Source organism: Eublepharis macularius, chromosome 12, assembly GCF_028583425.1.
Source record: "Eublepharis macularius isolate TG4126 chromosome 12, MPM_Emac_v1.0, whole genome shotgun sequence".
In the NCBI taxonomy this organism is placed as follows: Eukaryota; Metazoa; Chordata; class Lepidosauria; order Squamata; family Eublepharidae; genus Eublepharis; species Eublepharis macularius.
In genome coordinates, this window is record NC_072801.1 from 51,351,595 (window position 1) to 51,358,634 (window position 7,040).

Here is a 7,040-nt window from a genome sequence, read left to right on the forward strand (position 1 = left end):
AATTAGTTTTTGACAACTTGAATTGGCTAAAGGGCTCAGCTACCTGCATGACATGATATATAGGGGTTAACCTTCTGATGTTTAGCTTAATGATAAAATGCAGCCACTGGTGATCAGATTTGGATTGGTTGTAAGGCTGATGCAACTACAAGGCATGTGGTAAACCCTTGAATCTGTGCCATTTCTCTGAAGGAAGAGATGAACCCTTCAGCATCTCAGAAGGAAAAGATGACTTATTTGTATTTGTATAAATGCCACACACAAAAAGGAGGAAACCCATGTCCCAGCTCCTCAAAAAAGCATGGAGCATAAAAGGGGCCTTCCTCTGAAGGGAGTGCATCTTTTAATAAGGTAGAATAAGAAGGACTTGTTCTACCAGAGGAAAGCTCCATGAAATAGACTCCAGCCAGAGCTAAACAGAGTAGTAGGATCAGAAACTGCCCCCAGAAGACTCAGCATTCCAATCGAAGAAGAAAGTCTTCCCACCAAACAAGAGATTGGGGATGGCGGAGTTTCCTTCCAATGAAGGAATATTGTGAGCAGAGTGAAATTATTAGCACTGAGAGCCAGTTTAGTGTAGTGGTTAAGAGCGTGGAACTGTAATCAGGAGAGCCGGGTTTGATTCCTCACTCCTCCACTTGAAGCCAGCTGGGTGACCTTGGGTCAGTCACAGCTTCTGGTTCTCTCAGCCCCACCCACCTCACAGGGTGTTCGTTGTTGTGGGTTAATGACATACTTTGTAAACCGCTCTGAGTGGGTGTTAAGTCATCCTGAAGGGTGGTATATAAATTGAATGTTGTTGTTATAGTTGTTGTTATTTCAATGGGTTACACTCCCCAGGCCAGGGTCCAGTGAGCTGTAAAATTATGTTGGAGGTTTTCCGCACTACATGAAAAACTCATTCAAAAAAAAGATAGGAGCTTCAAAATCAAAAGCAGTCTGTGATAGGATATGGCAAAATCAATTGCTCAAAGGGGGAAAAGTAAACATTACACTACAGTAACATGAAATACTTGTATGTCACCAAGAGCCTTATCTTGTACAGTTCTTATGGGTCTTTATCTAATCTGAGAGAGAGAGAGAGAGAGAGAGAGAGGACACTATGGATTTAAGAAGCTTTTCCAAACTTTCACAAGATGTTAGAAAAGAACATTTCTTATTCACTTACTGTACATATTTTTCAAAATGGAAAGCACTATACCAATATCCAGTTGTTTCTTAATGTATTCATCAATCCAACACAATCATCGATTTTACTGTGCAGCGCTGCCCTAAATTCCCTCATTGATTCAACAACTTGCTTAAAATTACAGGCTTGAATTTTTCACTGAAATAATAATCCAGCCTCTGTTTTTATACTTATTTACAAAACATATTTACAAATCTTAAGACCATAATTGACTTTATCAGTGTCTCATTGGGAATTTAAACTAGAGAGACTGTGGGGAGGGGACATGAAATCCTAAAGGAAAACTAGAAAAGGACATGTTTTATGTCCTATTATGTGCAGTGAGAAAAGGAGAAACCTTTACTGTGAAAACCACTTTTAAAAAATCTCACGTTGTAGAAAAGGATGTAAAAAAAAAACATTAACCTTAAAAACTTAGAGAGAGAACACTGAAGGTGTCAATTGTCTCCATTGAAAATACTGTACATGTGATGTAAGTTTACCAATCTCCAGGTGGTGCCTGGAAATCTCCCAGAGCTACAACCAATCTCCCACTACAGAGATCAATTCCTCTAGAAGAAATGGCAGCTTCATAGGGCAGACTCTGTGGCATCCCATTCCTGCTGAGCCTCCCCTCCTCAAACTCTGCCTTCCCCAGGCACCATCCCTAAATCTTCAGAAATTTCCCAAACTGGCATTGACAACCCTTTTGTGATGCCATCACGTGATGGGAAATTTTCATATGTGGTACTTGATATTTGTTTATTGCTTCATATATGGAAACCATGGTTTATTGTTGTTTTTAAGTTATGTTTCTGTGGTTTCATCCTTGGATGCTAAGGTAACAGAGGAATTCGTACTTTCCTTTCATTCCAGCTGCAGGCTGATATTTACAGCTAAGCTGGAGTGGATGCAAAGCCAATGAGTGTGACCAGAATAATAGTTACCGCTAGTGGATAATGTCATGGTAGTGGATAAGGCAACAAGTTTGCATGAATTTGGGGGATGGTTATTAAGCAAATTTTTCATTAGCCAAATTTACTTATAATCAAACTCATATGCTTTTGTCTCTATGTTACTGCTTCTGCTAGGATTACCAATTTTAGGTTGGGAAAATGCTGGAGATTTGGTGGTGGAGCTGAGGATTGTGATTTTTGGGGAGGGGAGGAAGCTCAATGGGGGTATAATGTCCATCCTTCAAAGCAGCCATTGTCTCCAAGGAAACGGATGTCTGTAGATCACCTGTAATTCCGGATCTCCAGTTCTCATCTGGAGATTGGCAACCTCATGTTCACCTATCCTCTATATTTTACAAGTAAGTTTATTCTGCCTTAGATTTGATTTAAAAATGACTAGTCAGTGTATAGGGCTGCCATGCTTCCTACTATGGTGAGAGGCTTCCACTGGTATCCCTAGGTGGCCTGCCTTCTCTCAGAGTGGCAGTGGGAGAGAAAAAGTCATTGTCTGTGCTGCTACAATACTTTCAGGGAAAACTCAGGCATAGGGTATGTGTAGAGTTGGTCTCATGGCTCAAGGAGGCCTCTCCCTGTGCCCCCCCCCCACCAGCACTCATCAGGAACTGCCAGGGGCTGCGCAGGGATTGCGGCAGCAGGGAGTGGGCTGGTGGCAACCTAGAGAACAGCCACTAGCTGCCTCCTAACCAGAGAAGGTACCAACAGTGGCAGGCAGCCATCAGAGAGGCAAGCTGTGGTTGTGAGCAAGGTAGCCAACCCATCCAGGAGCTTGCCATGCTCTTAGCCTCCTGACCCACAGCGGGGTGCCATATGAAGACGCTGGACCAGGCAGCTCCCAGACAACAGTGGGGCAGACAGGGAGATGGGGGGGGGCACCCACCAAGGCTGCAAGCTGATCATGCTCCCACAGGCCTCAGAGGGTTACTTGGGGGAGGGTCCTACCCAGCACACAGCCAGCAGCCAGAGGGGTGGAGTTGTGGCCTGATAGTGCCAAGCTGTGGCAGGAGCGAGCCAGCTCTAATGGACCACAGTCACTGAGGTGGGGCAGAACCCAACGTTCATCCTTGGCCCAGGTGTTGGCCTTTGCTGGGAACATGGGGGTGTGAGATGGGGAGAGGCTGGTGTGGTTGATTAGGAGAGGATTTAAGGAGGAAGAAGTGCCTCCCAAGTGAAGGAGAAGATACTCGAGCACAAGAGGTGTGAGGGGGTGGTAACTCCTAACTCTGTTGCTATTCTGAGGCCAAAGGAAGGGCCCCGATGGAGGAGCAATGCAGAGATGTGCAGGGCTGGCAAGCACAGCCCAGGCTAGGGCTGTGAAGGAAAAGCTCAGCATGGTGCCTCCATGGCCAACAACAGACCCGGCACCAGCAAAAGTGCCATGTATGCTAATATCCATGCTATGCTTGTATCTACACATGCCATGTTTGTATTTTGCCTTTGACATTTTATATTGGTCATTGCTGTTTGTATTCTGCGTAAGCCATTTGAAACTGTCCAAACTGTTAATGGCAAAAGACCCACAGGGGCCTCTCTGTTTCTGTTAGAAATATGTACTTTCAGTTTTAAAGCAATTGTCCTTGGAGCTAGCTGCTAACAGCTCCCACTGTATCTTTCCCAGGAACTGGGATTCTTCCCTGTGTACTTCATGTAGTCTAAACTAATTTGGTCCCATGCAACTTCTGTGGAGCTTTGCACCAGAATGTCAATGGACTTCAGAGGGTGGGAAAGCTCCCTATAACTGATACCTTAATTTGAATTGTCACTTCTGCCAACTGCCACCTTCGGGTGAACACCTGAACTGTATGGATCTCAACAAACCTATTTCAACTGGAACACCTGTGTGTTAACTGTGGAGGGCTTGAGGGACCTAACTGCCAGGGACTGACAAAAAGCTCACAAGGAAGATCTAGGAATTGCTGAAAACTCTAGAGCTATCCTACATCACTTCAGGGTTTTCCCCAGAAGTGACATATTGGTGTGGATGACATTGCATGCCCCTGTGCATTCACCTTCAGGCCTCCCACCTGTAGCTAAGCACAGCCTGGCAACCATATCTATGTGGATTCCTTTAAAAAATGTGAGGGACTGAAAAAATACCAGCCAATTAATTTGACTACCTAGATTTGAGCACTGGAGAAAGTTCATGTCTCAGTGTTTTCTATACAGAAGGGTCCTGGCATTGCCATATTTGGTTGGGGAAAGAATATCCCCCCCCAGTCGAAATAAAAGGCAGACACAAATCTTTCGTATAAAATTGGGCCACTTTATTAATTTCAACATGAACTGTCAATATGGCAAGGGATCTAACTAACTAGCGGTACAAGCCCTGGGGTCACCCATGACCTCTGCCTTGACCTGTCTGGGTGAGCCCCCACTGCCACGGGGGTGAGCTATACAACACATGGCTGGTATCCGACCAGCCAGGCAAATGGTTCCCCCTCCAAGCCTGCAGCACCTTGCTGTACAGCAGAAAGACCTTGTACAGGGGAGCCACGTGGCAGCCTGCCCTCACAACTGGCTGCTATGGAGCCCACCAGTCACTCCTGACAGACCCCAATTCCCCACCAATGGAGATGTGCCAAAGGGGTCACTGTCCCACTCATTTTCCCATCCTAACCTGCCACCACTAGACCCAAGCCTCTGCTTAGGCCCTTGCGCTCCACAGGTGGCTTATGGCCAACCTGAGCCCTTGCCGTAAATCATCCAGGAATATGTCACAGCCAGCAACTGATAAGTAGACCCCATTACTTGTGTAGAGGTTGGCGAATTCAGTAAGATGGGGGGCAACCAATAATGCCCCAGCCCTCTCCAAAAGCCATTACCATCCAGGTGAATGACCAAAACAGGAGGCAGAGGACTGCACCTCCCCTAGAACCATCAGGTCACTACTTGCCTGGGCGATGCAAGCCTGTGTGAGCCTGTAAAGAAAGGGCCATGCTCTGTGAGCCAAGGTCATCACCCCACTGGTGAATGACCGGGATGTGAGGCAGAGGTCCGCACCTCCCCTTGGAACATCAGGCCACTACTTGCCTGGGTGGTACAAGCCTGCATGAGCCTGTAGGGAAAGGGGACATGCCCCATGAGACGACCTGAGGCGGAGGACCCCTTGAGCCGTTAAGCCCACTACCGGCCGGAGTGCAGCAAGTCCGAGTAAGCCTATAGGAAATGGGTATGCCATGACCCTGCGGTCACCCAGGTGACCCCCCCCCCTTGCCACCTAAACTGCAGCACAAGAGCATAAATGGTCCGCATAACTCTTTTTAGGGGGGGGGGGTGACTTGAGAACATGGACTGCCCCTTGAATTGTCACACCCAAAGTGAACAATGTGGCAGACAAACTCTCTTACCACAAAGCACTACCATTAACATCTGGAAACCAGGAAGCATCAGAGCTAACTTGAAAATTTCTGCCTCCAAGAGCAGGTCCTCCTTCCAAAAGGTAAGTCCATTAAAGCAGTTAGGAAACTTAACTCACCCTACACTGCCAACTCCTTCCTGATACCCCTACAAAACTTAAGCCTGTGAAGAAGAACCTATGGCCTCACATAGGGGTCCCAAGAAACTCTCTATCAGGTGCCATCACTCTACAGGCAAAATTAAACCTTGCAATTGCCAAAACCTGCAGAGCCCTCACTTGCAAAAAGGTCTGAAGTGCTCAAAGGCCACTAAAAGACAGAGTGCTCCCTTAGAAGAGCCCTGACTGTAAGATTGCCCTTATGATATTGCCCTATGAAGGGAAACCCAATGACACAAAATCTCTGAGATGGTGAAAGGCAGGCTCAATGTCACATTTTGCCATTTAATTGCAGACCCCACATCACCAAGCCACCTTGACTGCTGGTCAAAGGACGTATATGCAGAAAAAGAGGGGCATCAAAAGGGGGGGCAGCACCCTGCCCTCAGCACACTCCCTTGCTATTTTGTACCAGGACTCTGAACAGGGATCCAACATCCATGTGAAACCCACTAGCATTAAAAGGGGGATCCTGGCACCTGGAATATGCAGCCAGCAACCACTAAAAACCTACAGAGGTATGGGTCAGGTCCCCTCTCCAGTTTGTTGTTGTTGGAACCCCCGCTCAGCTTCCCACCAGGCCTACCTACATGCCCCTGATGTTTGCAAGCCATGAAGGTGTTGGGGGGCACCTCAGATTGGGCATTCATGGCCAGATATACAGAATTCCCTAGCACTACCCCTTGTGAGGTGAACTCCCAACAAAACATCCAGGCTTGAATGGACTGCACTACCGGGGGGGACAGATACTAGGATCAACAGCAGCCCTATGAACAAAGTGACCACTGTCAAAGTGATCCCCCGTGTTGGTATTGCAGGAGACATCATCTGCAGCCCAAGCTGCTAGCTGCCAGGGTAAGCCAGGCTTGAGGTTGGCCTCTATGCACTGAATTTCTCGTCACACTACAACCATGCAGCACTAGCTACGTCATTATGCCCTTTATATTATATCCAGGTACCGAACAAAAAGGGAAAGGGGGGGCATCGAACCCATTAAGGCCTAACCATTGACTCATTGCCATGTCACAGGGACCAATGCCGACCATGTGTGCGGACTGGCAACCTGACTGCTTCATGGCTGCAGCCATGAAGGCCACTGTCCCAACTAGCTCAGGCCCTAAGACGTGCTAGCCTGGGTTCTGTCTGAGTGTAAAGCACCAAAGGTGTAGGAACAGAGGCTGAGCCCAGGGCCCCCACAGCCATACATATGCCAGCTGTGTTTTAGTGTGCTTACCACCATGCTATAGGGCAGGCCTCTTCAGGCCAGCATGGACGATCTAAAGCCACATGCGCGACAGCACCATCTGCCACCGGGGCTATGCCCCCACCGCCTTCACTTCTGAAACTCATCCAGCATACACCCTCCTTCTGCTAGCTTCACAGC